Source organism: Podarcis melisellensis (assembly GCF_964234715.1).
Source record: "Podarcis melisellensis genome assembly, chromosome: 12".
Classification (NCBI taxonomy): domain Eukaryota; kingdom Metazoa; phylum Chordata; class Lepidosauria; order Squamata; family Lacertidae; genus Podarcis; species Podarcis melisellensis.
Genome location: NC_138544.1, coordinates 46,796,935 through 46,811,346, shown reverse-complemented (window position 1 = coordinate 46,811,346; position 14,412 = coordinate 46,796,935). Strand labels below are relative to the sequence as shown.

At 44.2% G+C, this 14,412-nt stretch overlaps 1 protein-coding gene across 10 annotated transcripts in view; it reads left to right on the top strand.

The window, feature by feature from the left end:
• The window catches only part of ZMYND11 (zinc finger MYND-type containing 11), a 102,273-nt gene that overhangs the window by 26,315 nt on the left and 61,546 nt on the right, over positions 1-14,412 (top strand). The window lies entirely within an intron of this gene.

Sequence of the window (14,412 nt, the reverse complement as noted above, 5' to 3'; positions counted from 1 at the left end):
CTCTGGGCAAACTGACTAGAATCTTCCTTGTCCAGGATTACAAACAATAGTGTAAGCATATACTGAAGGTGGCTGTAAAGTGGTACCTCTGGTTGCAAACGGGATCCATTGCGGAGGTCCGTTTGCAACCTGAAAAGAACACAACCCATGTCTGCGCATGCGCGGGTCACGATTTGCCTCTTCTGCGCATGTGCATGACGTCATTTTGCTCGTCTGCTCATGCGTGAGTACCTTCGGGTCGCCCCGGGATACAACCTGAAAACGCGCAACCTGAAGCAAGCGTAACATGAGGTATGACTGTACAGTGGTACCTCGGGTTAAGAACTTATTTCGTTCTGGAGGTCTGTTCTTAACCTGAGGGCCACTTTAGCTAATGGGGCCTCCCACTGCCACCGTGCCACCGCCACACGATTTCTGTTCTCATCCTGAAGCAAAGTTCTTAACCCGAGCTACTACTTCCAGATTAGTGGAGTCTGTAACCTGAAGCGTATGTAACCTGAAGCGTCTGTAACCAAGGTACCACTGTGTATAACAACCAAAACAATGCCAACAGCATTGGGATGGGTGGGTGGGAATCTGCTCTTCTCGAACTGCAACTCCTGGTCAACTTTACTTTTTATGTGATTCATCTGTTTAGGCATTTTAAAGCTCTTAGCCGCCTTGGGTGCCTTGACAGAAAGGTGGTACATAAATGCTAATACACTGTTGTATGCAACGCAATGTTTAATATACCGTATTTTTCGCACCATAGGACGCACTTTTTCCCCTCCAAAAATGAAGGGGAAATGTGTGTGCGTCCTATGGTGCGAATGCAGGCTTTCGCTGAAGCCTGGAGAGTGAGAGGGGTCGGTGCGCACCGACCCCTCACGCTCTCCAGGCTTCGCGGACCTCTTCGCAAGGAGCGGGAGCACTCCGGCTCCTTGCGGAGAGTTGCCAGCATGCCGAAGCCTGCGCGCGCTGAGCTCAGCGCGCCCAGGCTTCGCGGACCTCTCCGCAAGGAGCCGGAGCGCTCCGGCTCCTTGCGGAGAGTTGCCAGCATGCCGAAGCCTGCGCGCGCTGAGCTCAGCGCGCCCAGGCTTCGCGGACCTCTCCACAAGCAGCGGGAGTGCTCCCACGGCTTGCAGAGAGCTGCCTGTTTGCGGGCTGGGGTCGGGGGAAGCTCGAGCTTCCCCCGCCCCAGCCCCGCGCCTGGGGGGGGGAAAATAATTTTTTTCCCTTTATTTCCCCCCCAAAAAATGGGTGCGCCCTATGGTCCGGTGCGCCCTATGGTGCGAAAAATACGGTACACTGATAGAGGAATAATCCTCTGAGGCACTTAATATTAAAATACACGTGCCACAGTGAAACAAACAATTGATTATGATAAGGGGCAACTGTGAAAAGCATGAGGCAGTACTGTGGTTGTTGCAGACAGGCTAAACGTGGATAACGGAGACTGCAGGAAAAACCCCTCTGTAGCAGCTCATGCAAACACATTTTAAAGACTATAATGCGAACCAGATCCGAAGAGGCAACAGGACCGCTGTGGGCATTCAACTGTCTGTTGAGTGACCAAAGAGACATCGTTCTAGATATAGGCAGGTAGCCGTGTTGGTCTGCCGTAGTCGAAACAAAATAAAAAAATTCCTTCTAGTAGCACCTTAGAGACGAACTAAGTTTGTTATTGGTATGAGCTTTCGTGTGCATGCACACTTCTTTAGATGCAAACTTCAGAAACACACTTCAGTTTATCTGAAGAAGTGTGCATGCACACGAAAGCTCATACCAATAACAAACTTACTTCGTCTCTAAGGTGCTACTGGAAGGATTTTTTTTATTTTGTTTCAAAGAGACATTGCGACATTCTTAGTCAACCTGGTGCCCTTCAGACATTTTGGCTATGCTGGCTGAGGCTGATGGGGTTTGTAGTCCAGAATGGAGGCTGCAATAAGTTAGGGTTGCCATAGGTCTGGAATTTCCTGGACATAGCCGGAATACAGTAGTCGGAATCAAGTGTGTAGGCAGAAATGGCTGGGGAAATCTGGACGTATGGCAGCCCATGTCGGAAGTCTAGTTTTTGCCGAATTTCCTTAAAGCTTAACAACTTTTGCACCCGGTGTTTTGCTTTTTGAAAGATGGCAACCCAAAATAAGTGGTGTTAGTTTACTCTCTCGGGAAAGTTTTTATCCTGAGGTGTCCATTCAGACATACAGTACTTGCTCACATTACGAAACACATTTGCACAATGCTATCTTCTTGTTTTAAATATTGAAACAATGTTACTCGAATTGCCATTTTGTATATTAGCTGGGAACTTTTTCCTAAGCAATGGCATGGGAATGTGAGTTACAAAGTTGAATGTGCATTACATAAACTTATTTTGTGTTGCGTGGTTAGTCCTGCAAAGATAGCAGACCTTGAAGTTGTTTTGCTATCATTTTTTCAGCAAGATAGCCTCCTGGGTCCCTTAACCCATATATAGCCCTTTTGAGTTTTCAAAATTTGAAGCTCACAAAAATGAATTTGCTCTTTTAAAAAATGAGATTTTCCCATAATACAGTGAAATTGCAAAAACAAGCAAACAAACAATTATTTATTTATTTATTTATTTATACATACATACATACATACATACATACATATCCCGCCCATCTGGCTGGGTTTCCCCAGCCACTTTGGGCGGCTTCCTACAAAAGGTTAAAAATACATTAAAACATCAGTCATTAAAAACTTCCCTAAACAGGGAGGGAGAACAACAAAACAAAGGAGAAAAACAAGAAGAAAAGAAAGGAACAATAGAAATAAAGAGAGGAACTAGAAAGAGAAAATAAAACAAAGCAAAAGAAAAGAAACATGAACAAAAAAATACAGAAAAGGAACTTCTGATTTTCCTTCTGCTGTTTACATAAAAGAATAAAATATGATTACTTAAAACCTTTGGTCCATGCGAACATCCATCTTCTCCACTTTCATTTAAACAGTACTGTATTTCCTTTAAGTTAAAGTGTCTCAGAATCAATCCATTTCTTTTTCCCCAGGAAAAGTCCGAGATGGGTTCCCTAATTGTTAGTGTTATTAATAAATGTTAGCCATATTTTTCCTTTTCATTTTATCTCTTATTGATTCCCAACACTATTACTCCATACTGAGTGAGAAGAAGTTGCTTTTAGGGAGGAGGGGAGCAAGTCGTTAAGCCCTGGGGTGCACAAATGCCACCAAACCTGTTTAGAGGATTTTTGTGGGAAAATGATTGCTTGTACATGAGAGCATGAGCAAAGTTCTTATTGTTATAGGGTGATTTCATAGCTAGAAGCATCCTTGGAACATGAACAGCGCGTGGACAGCTCGTGATGTCCTATATGATTGGCTAACGTGGCATGGCCTGATGCTCGCATGGTCTAGTGCGAAGGTTCTTATCTGCTTGCTAGAACAAATTGCTTGGCTTGTACTTTGTATCTTTCTGATTTCACACAATAAAAAGCTGTGCTGCATTAGCCCTAGGAGCAGCCATATTTCGGAACCTACAATGGTGTGAGACTGATTTTTCCTTGGATGCCGAGCTGCAACTCGACAATTGGTGCCCCGTGTGACTGCCTTCGGACTTCACGTTGTTTTTCATTGTTCAGCACTCACCAACACGTCGTTCATCCACGTTGTGGATCCCTGGTGAGTGCTCCCGTGTGATTTCTTTCGGACTTCATGCTGTTTTACAACGTTCAGCCTCACCTCGCCCGGCAGGGCTGCAGACGCGTCGTTCATCCACGTAGTGGATCCCCGGTGAGAGCTCCCGTGTGAATGTGATTCTGGATCAGCACTTATCTCCGCCCGGACAGGGCAAAAGGCGCCTCCCTCATCCTCCTAAGGATCCCTCGGTAAGTGCTCCCTGCTCTTTCTTGCAACTCTTGCAATCATGGGAAAATCTCTCTCTGCACCACAGAAAAAATTTTTTAAAGACCTTAAATTCCTTTTGGCCAGTAACAACCTTGCTGTTCGGAAAGCTGACCTTAAGTCCCTTATAAAAGCCCTGGACACCCACTGCCCGTGGTTTCCCCAGGATGGAAATTGGGGGTTAGACGATTGGAAAAAAATTGGACACTTCTTTCAAAATCATCCGCAGATTGATGTAAAGGTTTTACATGCCTGGGGTAACGTCTACAAAGCTATGTCGTGCTTAACTCCTTCAAACATTCTTCTGGCTGCTGCACCAGCTTCCTCAGACGCCCCCCCGGTTCCCGCTTTGCCTGCCTCAAACCTTCCTCCTAAACCTCCGGACATTCTCTCTTCGCCTCATCCTGTCACTCCCCTGCATTCTTCAAATTCTGCAGCACCCCCCGCTCCTCCACCTCCTCCGCCCAAGGCATCTGGCACCGCTTCCACCCCACTTCAAGAGGCTCTTCGCGCCGCTGCTCCGTTGCTAGCTTTTGATTCTACAACTCCTAATCTTTTTCCTGTGATTGCTCCTGCCGCGCCAGGGGGAGGCCCAGCCCGGCACGAACAGTTTGATTTGAGATTCATAAAAGAACTGTATTCCTCTGTCCAGAACAATGGCTTGCAATCTCCTTACACCCTGGGTTTGTTAGGCACTATTTTTCAACAAAATTTGATACCAGAGGATGTTAAGCTGTTGGCCCGCACTGTAATGCAGCCTCATCAAATGATTTTGTTTATACAAGCTTGGCACTGGGCCTGCCAACGTCGTGTTGATGGGATTCGGAATAATCTTAATAATGTTGCATTGGCTAATCATCAGGCTGCTTTGGCTGCTGCCGCTGCTGGTGCCGCCCCACCCCCAGCCCCCGTCATGTTAACCCAAGCTGATGTCCTCGATGGGTTAACGGGAGGAGGCAACTTTCTTACTGTTGCCCAACAGCTAACTCTCGATCCTCAATATTGGGAGGCCACTACGGCTGCTGCTCAGGAGGCCTTGGCTTCTGTCCCTGATGACAAAACTGAGCGCGATGGCCGATGGGGGAGCGTTAGACAAGGTCCTACAGAGCCTTATGGACAATTTGTCGATCGCTTGTATAACACCCTTAAACGGCAAGTTCAGGACGTAGCAGCCCAAGAAGTGATTGTCCGCCAGCTTGCGTTTGATAATGCGAATGAGGACTGTAAGCAAGCACTACGCCCTTTGATGGCAACTCCCAATGTAGCCATTGCAGATATGCTTAAAGCCTGCCAATCGGTGGGGACTGAGATACATAAAGCTCGCTTGCTAGCCGCAGCTCTATCCTCCACTGTGTCCAAAAATCCTGCAAAGGATAAAACCTGCTATGGATGTGGCAAAGTGGGCCATTTTCGTGCACAGTGCAGATCTAATACAGAGCAATGTCGTCCTAGCAAAAAATGCCCCATTTGCAAAAAAGGTTTCCACTGGGCCAATCAGTGTCGCTCCGCCACGCCTCAGCAGAACCAGCAAAATCAGCCGACGGGAAACCGGCAGTCGGGCCCACCCCGGGCCCAGGCTCAACAATAGGGGATCCAGTGCATTCTCCAGCCATCCCACCTCCGGCTTTACCTCGCCTCCTTTTAATTCAGGACTTATACCTGCCAGTCCCCTTTGTACCACACCAAGCCAGGGTGTCGATAGGGGCTGGTTTTTCTTCTTCAGCACAATGCCTTGTTTTTCCACTGTCAGAGGTTTTGCAGCAAGGGATCCACCTTGTTCCAGATGTTTTACATGGATTACATCAAAATGACCCCTATGTGACTGTATTTTCTGATCGCGAGGCGCGTTTGCAATCAGGTTCTCCTATAGCAAAACTGGATGAGAAACAGCAGCAGAACTACATGTTTGCTTCAATCTGATTTATGGTTACTTTGTGGCACACGTGCCTACAAAGAAATCCCCTCTGCCTTTTCTGGTACCTGCACGTTAGGTATAGTAGTACCCTTGGTATATAAAATAGATAAGCTCCCAGCGGTCCGTTTGCGTAACAGAAGGGAAGTACTATCACCTATTTCTCAATATACAGGGACGGCCATCTCTAGGTCCCTTCTGCCTTCTTTAGGTGCAGCCATGAATTACCGTGATTTGCATAAATTGGCAAACTGGACAGAAAATTTGTTTAATTCCACCATTTTGGCTTTAAAAATGATTAACAAAGAAATATCAGAAATAAGAAATGTAGTTCTTCAACATCATTATGCTTTAGATGTGATCCTTGCTTCTAAAGGTGGAATTTGTGCCTTAATTTATTCTCATTGCTGCATGTATATAACTGATCAATCGACCAATATCTCTGCTACTATTAATCATATGGAACAAATGATAGCCCATAATCCTTTAAATCCACCTGAAGGTTTTGATCCATGGGAGTGGTTGTCTTCTTGGTTACCCAATGGAGTGTGGTTAAGAAACGTATTATTGATTGTAATTGCATGTATTGTTGGTTTTATTATGGTGTGTTGTTGCATTCAATGCATACCCTCTTTGATTTCCCAATGCACTGCATGGTGGTACCGACCACGGCCCACCACAGGGGTTACAAGAGGAATTTATGTTGCAAGGTGTAGACGCTTCGGCAAGGAAGTGTACGATTTGGACTAATGGTCCCTCTTTTCCTCTAATAATATAAACAAGAAAAGGGGATATGTGGGAAAATGATTGCTTGTACATGAGAGCATGAGCAAAGTTCTTATTGTTATAGGGTGATTTCATAGCTAGAAGCATCCTTGGAACATGAACAGCGCGTGGACAGCTCGTGATGTCCTATATGATTGGCTAACGTGGCATGGCCTGATGCTCGCATGGTCTAGTGCGAAGGTTCTTATCTGCTTGCTAGAACAAATTGCTTGGCTTGTACTTTGTATCTTTCTGATTTCACACAATAAAAAGCTGTGCTGCATTAGCCCTAGGAGCAGCCATATTTCGGAACCTACAATGGTGTGAGACTGATTTTTCCTTGGATGCCGAGCTGCAACTCGACAGATTTTTGGGTATCAGTCACTGATTTTAAAATTTAAGAAGACTGTGTTGATTCTCTAGGGTGTCACTTTCCTGATTACAGCAGTTTATAGATTCTAAAAGGAGATTTGCTCATCTGTTGCAGGAAAAAAAAGAACAAATAGTCTTGTGGCACATTACAGATTGACAAAATTTTATTATGGTATGGACTTTATGTGAGTTGGGAGGGGGAAGCTGTATCGGGTTCAGAGGGAAATGTCCAGAAAGTAGCAATTCAGTTGGAGCTAGAATAAAATAAGCACAGCGATCCTTTACAAGAGCACCTAAAATGCGCAATAAAAAGCAATAGATTGTTTGTAATGGACGTAATAGAGATTTAAAATTATTGGGTGGTTTTGATGTGGGGTTTTTTTTTAATTGGCTTTTGCGGATGGATTATTCTGCCTTTATTTATTTATTTATTTATTCATTCATTCATTCATTCTTTTATCTATAACATTTTTATATTGTTCTAAAGCCAAAGAAAGGCTCCAAGTGTGGCTTTCAGACAGACTGTCGCTGCCTCAAACTTACAAACTGAAAGACATGACACAAAAGGAAAAGGGATTGGGAGGGAGGAGGAAAAAAGCAAACTTAGGCACTGTTTCTTAGTTGCAGAGTTCTTGTAATGAGCAGCTGGAATGGAATTATGGAGTGGTTTTTATATGATGTCTAGATTCATCCAATACTGTGATTTTATGCTTCGGTGAACTACTTTGAAATGCATTGCGTACATCTATACAAGCAATTTTACTTGCTACATTTATATCCCAATGTTTTTCCAGGGGTCTCTTAAGGGGAAGTTTATCCTCACAAGAAAAACCAAACCTGCGAGATCAAATAAGGCAGAGAACAGGAGCGGAGGAAACTGAGTCAGATCATTGTTTCATCTAGCTCAGTATTGTCTACAGTGTCTGGGAGTGGCTCCCCGGTTTCAGTCATGTCTCCCCACCCTCACCTCATCTGGAGATTCCAGTAATTGACCCTGAAACCCATTTGTACGTAAAGCAGGTGCTTGGCCAAGATAACTTTGTGAGATGTGTGTTCTGGAAGATGGCATAGTTCTCCTTCCTTAATTAAATTGAAATTCTGTTATGAAGGCAATGAGCTTTGATATAGCCTAAGACAAATGCAGGTGGCGCTGTGGGTTAAACCACAGAGCCTAGGACTTGCTGATCAGGAGGTCGGCAGTTCGAATCTCCATGACGGGGTGATCTCCCGTTGCTCGGTCCCTGCTCCTGCCAACCTAGCAGTTCGAAAGCACATCAAAGTGCAAGTAGATAAATAGGTACCACTCCAGTGGGAAGGTAAATGGCATTTCCATGCACTGCTCTGGTTTGCCAGAAGCGGCTTAGTCATGCTGGCCACATGACCCAGAAGCTGTACGCCGGCTCCCTCGGCCAATAAAGCGAGATGAGCGCCGCATCCCCAGAGTCCGCCACGACTGGACCTAATGGTCCCTTTACCTTTACTAAGACAAATGTTACAAATGCCAGGGATAAGTCAGTCCCTGCCCTCGGAGAGAGGAGGGCCCAAAATTGGCAGAGAGGCATTCTGGTCTCATCTCTGACTCTCCCTCTACTACAGCCTGATGGACTGGCAGCTTTAAATGACATTTATAGGGGGGGGGACCACATATTGCTTCTAATGAGGTCACATACCAAAGTTCATTTCCTGTTGGATTTATGGAGATTCATGCATAGTCTTGCCCTGGATTCTATCTTCTGTATACTGTCCTTTTGCATCCCGCCAGCATACAGAATGAAATTGTGTAATCAGAGTCCTGATTTGATCACAGTAGTGGAGGTGTTGCCAATCAGCTCTGATGTATTGGCCCTGCCTTTATCATTTTCACATACTAATTTCAACACGATAGATTCTTTTGTGGGGCTAAAATTTTGTTTAACTTCTCTCCTCCCCTGGCTGCGATCCGGAGAAATACACTGGTCTGTCTTGTTTGTGTAGTGCAGGCATAGGCAAACTCAGCCCTCCAGCTGTTTTGAGACTACAATTCCCATCATCCCTAACCACTTGTCCTGTTAGCGAGGGATGATGGGAGTTGTAGTCCCAGAACAGCTGGAGGGCCGAGTTTGCCTATGCCAGGTTTAGTGGGTCTTTTCCCAAACAAGCTGGAGTAATACTTCCTCTTCTCTCTTACTCCCCCAACAAGTTATCAAAGGGGTCTTTGCAGCTTAGGAATGCTTTAAAAGCCTTTGAAGCCAAAGCGGGAAGCCATGGAGCAAGGAAGCGAAAAAAGATGATAAAATAAAATAGATTGTTGGGTCCTCACCATTTTGATTTATTGATCTTTTTAATCCCTTTCCCCTCTCTCCTGGCTTATTGAATTCTGCTTGACAGATGTCTTTGAATATCTAGCTGGTATAAAGTAATCTGTATATACCCTACGTCACTCCTCAGGATTCTCTGTGTTAAACGGAACTGTGTCCATCAGTCCTTTACTGCTTGTGAATATTTTTGGGTAAGAGGTCTAAATGCATAAAGTTAGTGCTAATAAGACTATTACAGGATTGGAGGTTTACTTCAGAATTTTAAAGTAAAGGCAACGGCTGATTTGCATAGGGGGTTACATTCCTGACCCCGGGCGGTGTGTGCATAAGACCATTACACTCTGTTATAACCCCGCCCAGTTAGGCTCCCTTTTCTGGCCACTTCCCGGTCTCTGTGATGTGTTCAGTTGCGCGTCAATCGATTGTTGCCTGGAATGCACTTTATAATGCAGATTATGTGTCGGAACAGAATAATAAGCCAGTATTTAAACATCAAATCTTATCTTGTGACACCTTAAAGACTTAAGGGTTATAGGAAGTATCCAACTAAATTCTACTTGAAATCAGTGGGCCTTAGTTAGCCATGCCCATTAATTTCAATGGATCTGCTCTGAATATGGCCATCATTGCATGCAGCCCTGACATATTTATTATGGCATAAGCTTTTGTCGACCACAGTCCATTTCATCAGATGAAATTGGCTGTGGCCGGGAAAACTTATCCCACAATAAAGAGATTCATTATGTGAAGCAGCAAGATAAAGAACTTGGCAATGTGAAGGAGCGTCTCGGGCAGTATAAATGGAAAATGGAAAGTTGTTTTTTCCCCTCCTTTCTCTTTCACATAATATTGAGATGGAGTTGGTACCTCTCTTTTGGAGAAAATTATCTGTATAGGGTCCAGTACCAGCTGAAAGAGGTAAACTACCAAGAACTATTGCCTGAAAAGGTAAAAGTATCAAGCTGAGGTCCTACAAACAATATGTGATATTACTGGATGTATGTTGCCAGATGCTCTGAGGGAAAAGGTGCTTATTTTCCAGATCCTGTGAAGCTTGAGGCTCTTACTTGAGATTTTAATCATGTTCAATATCTATTCAGTAGTAGGTCTTACTGAGTTCAGTGGGGCTTACTTCCAGGTAAGAGGGTCTAGCTGAGAGAACCAAAATTGACAGAGACGTTTATCGCTATTAAAGATACAGCTTGTGTTCTAAGTTTGGGCATCAGCTATAGCCTCCGTTTGGCAGTGCGAGGTGTTCCCTAGGTGTTCATCTCATTCCATTTTGTGGTAGCTATGATCAAATCCTTACAAGCAAAAAGAGGGCAGTCCTTTTCAAGGCTAAGCGTAGACATTTGATTTTTAAGTGTTCCCCACTCATCTCTTTTCTTTTTGCCCATCTTGCGTTCTTTCCTTGCTGTTGAACTGCCTTCTGTGTCATCTTGTGAAGTTCTTCATAATTCACACCAAATAGAGCTGTCTAAAAAGAAATAGGAAGATGAGCTGATGACCATTGCAGTAGTTTTCTAAACAGCAAGGAGTTAGTCCGTGAACAATGTGAATTTGTGGATAAGAGAATTATTGTTTTCACTGTAAAAATGTCTCCTATTGCCCTAAACTTGTTTTATAGTAGATATTCTACCATAAAGTGCCAATAAAAGTTGCACAATGCAGATGCAAGCAGTTTCATGTTGGCTGTTGGCCAGATATTAACAGCAGATGAATAAATGTTTCCAGTTTGAAGCTGTGAGCTGTTTTAGTTACTGCTGTTTCTTAAATGGAAAGCACAGTTTATTGTTTGCCTTCTAATTTAAATTATAATTGAAAACAATGGAGAAACACAATAAAGTTAAGAATTTGCTTGTAATTTGGACATGCTTGTCTGTATTTTCAGATTATTCAGTGCGAAGAGCTGATTCAAAAGGCACCCGTGCTTCAGATTTAGAATTTATTTTATGTTCATTAGCAGCGGCAAAAAAAGGCCCCCTGAATGTTTCATATTCTGTAAAAGACAATTCATGTTTGGGATGCTAGAATTTTCGATATACCACTAGTAATAAAATTTGCTGATCGTGACAGCGGTATGACAAATGTGCATACAAGGACCACTTTTTTGGGAATGAGCATTATAATTACTGTGTTGAATCATCTGAATTGTTCTCTTTAATATTATAAGTATTTTTACTTGAAAACATTTTTTTAAAACATGCATAGGTGAAAATGATGAAAGTTGTGAATGATGGTTGGAATTATTTAATCCTGACTGGAATGTGTAGAACAGGAATGGGAAAACTCTACTATGGGCTCAAGGAGATTGTTAGCTGCTTTGAGACTCCGTAAGGCAGGCATCCCTGACCACTGGTCCTGTTAGCTAGGGATGATGGGAATTGTAGCCCCAAACATCTGGAGGGCTGGAGTTTGCCTATGCCTGCCTTAAGAGGAGTGAAAGGCGGGTTCTCAAGTCCAAACTCTTCTTCTAACATCAGCTTTTCTGTGTGCAGGGATTTTATATTTAACCCATACTATAAACATGTATTCTATTCTGTACTCATACAGAGGAGTCTTACCAGTCCATTTGTAAGGGGACCGTACAAAGTTCAGTCAAGCCGCTGCTTTGCTGCAGGGTATGTCATGCATGCAACAAATGTGGGGTAGATAGCGGCCCACTATACAGTTTGAAAGCCATGTACGAAAGGTACTATACAGATGCATCTTTCCCCAGTGTTGGTAGGACAACAGCCAGAACGTAATGGTGAAACCACAGTGGATATTCTTGACATCCCTCTTCTACTTCCCGCTATGATTGTGCAGCACTAAAAAAATAATAATCACATCTTGGTATAGTACTTTCATATAAAATCCGTGTGGTCATGGCTTTCTTTTCCCAGTCTGGTGTAGTGGTTAAGAGAGGTAGATTCGTAATCTAGGGTTCGAGTCTGCGCTCCTCCACATGCAGCTGCTGGGTGACCTTGGGCTAGTCGCACTTCTTTGTAGTCTCTCAGCCCCACTCACCTCACAGAGTGTTTGTTGTGGGGGAGGAAGAGAAAGGAGAATGTTAGCTGCTTTGAGACTCCTTAAAGGTAAAGGTAAAGGACCGCTGACATTTAAGTTCAGTCGCGAACGACTGTGGGGTTGCGGTGCTCATCGCTTTACTGGCCGAGGGAGCCAGTGTTTGTCCACAGACAGTTTTTCCGGGTCATGTGGCCAGCATGACTAAGCCGCTTATGGTGAAACCAGAGCAGCGCATGGAAATGCCATTTACCTTCCTGCCGGAGTGGTACCTATTTATCTACTTGCACTTTGACGTGCTTTCGAACTGCTTGGTTGGCAGGAGCAGGGACTGAGCAATGGGAGCTCCCCCTGTTGCGGGGATTCGAACAGCTGACCTTCCGATCGGCAAGCCCTAGGCTCAGTGGTTTAGACCACAGCGCCACCTGCGTCCCTTGAGACTGCTTAGGGTAGTGATAAAGCGGGATATCAAATCCAAACTCCTCTTCTTCCCTACCTTTTTTTTTTAAAAAACAGATTGCATTGTTGGTCATGCAGTGGAGATTTCCCATAGAATCTAGAAACTCCCGTTTTAGCTGCTCTTGCGGATTTATAAAACAGGCAGCCCTCGGCTTTATGTGTAAATCATACCTTTAAATGATAGTTTCCAAAGGCCAGAGCCGCTTAGCTTCCAGTATAACATTGCCATTGTGTTGAAATACATAAAAGCAATGTTAGCTGGTGATTCGGCCGGGGGAATAGTTCTTTTAAGCCCTCTGCTGTATTGTGTGTTATCAGGAAGTTGTGTCTTTTATTCTCTGAGTGGTATTTTCCTGTCCTTCAGTACCGCACTTTAAAAAAAAACTTCCAAGAAAACAAATCCGTTCAGCAGCAAATGTACTTACTCCAGCCGTGGCTTTGCCATTATTTACAAAAATACACAAACATACCCATGCAGTTTTAGTGACGCCCACCAGTGAGTTGCAGCAATAGAATGAAACACTTGAGTACGGTTGGATTGTGCAGCTTTGATCCTGCAAATCTTACTTGAAACGCTTCGTCATCTCCCAACATAGTCTTTCGCACAGAATCATAGAATTGTCGGCTTGGGAAGGGACCCCAAGGCTAATCTAGTGCAACCCCCTTCAATGCAGGAACCTCTATTATTAAATTTGTATTCTGCCCTATACCCGCAGGTCTCAGGGTGGTTACAACATGAAATCACTATAAAAAACAAAACAAAATTCACAATAAAAACCAAAAACAACCCAATAATCCCCCCTCCCCAACAAATTTTAAAAGGACATTGGATGTTTGGAAAGACAAGTCAATTTTTTACTGTACTATATAATAATAATAACAACAAAATTTATTATTTATACCCCCCCATCTGGCTGGGCTTCCCCAGCCACTCTGGGCGGCTTCCAACAGAATGTTAAAATACAGTGATGCATCAAACATTAAAAGCTTCCCTAAACAGGGCTGCCTTCAAATGTCTTCTAAAACTCTGGTAGTTGTTGTTCTCTTTGACATCTGGTGGGAGGGTGTTCCACAGGGAGGGCGCCACTACCGAGAAGGCTCTCTGCCTGGTTCCCTGTAACTTGGCTTCTTGCAGTAAGGGAACCACCAGAAGGCCCTCAGCACTGGACCTCAGTGTCCGGGCAGAATGGTGGTGACGCTCGGTTGCTTGCAGCCTTTAAATGGTACATAGTTCTTCAAGATGCTTACAGAAGCATGTATTTTTGCTGGAGCAGCTCCAAAGTCAAAAAATTATGGGAAGTTCACACACCACACATCCCTCCCCTCCTCCTTCCAGACAGGCAAGAAGCATGTTCACATGGTAGAGCTTGAGGCTCTTAATATCAGGGTCATGGGTTCAAGCTCTGAGTTGGGTGAAAGACATTGCAGGGGGTTGGACTAGATGACCCTTGTGGGCCCCTTTCAACCATGATTGAATTACATGACCCAGGCAGGAAAAGAAGCACTCAAGGGGAGGTGTAGCCTATTGAGAGGGTGTGTGGCCTGGGGAAAGTCCCAGAGGCTGGAGAGCTGCATTTGTTCCCCAGGCCTGAAGCTCCACATCCATCTGGTAGGTGAGCCTGTAAATAACTTGTATGTCATCTACTTGGTTAGAGAAAGTAAACCAGCTTTTCAGGATTGAGTATGGCAAAAGCAAATCAGATTTGCATCTTTAGAGATGTGGCAAGTTTTTGT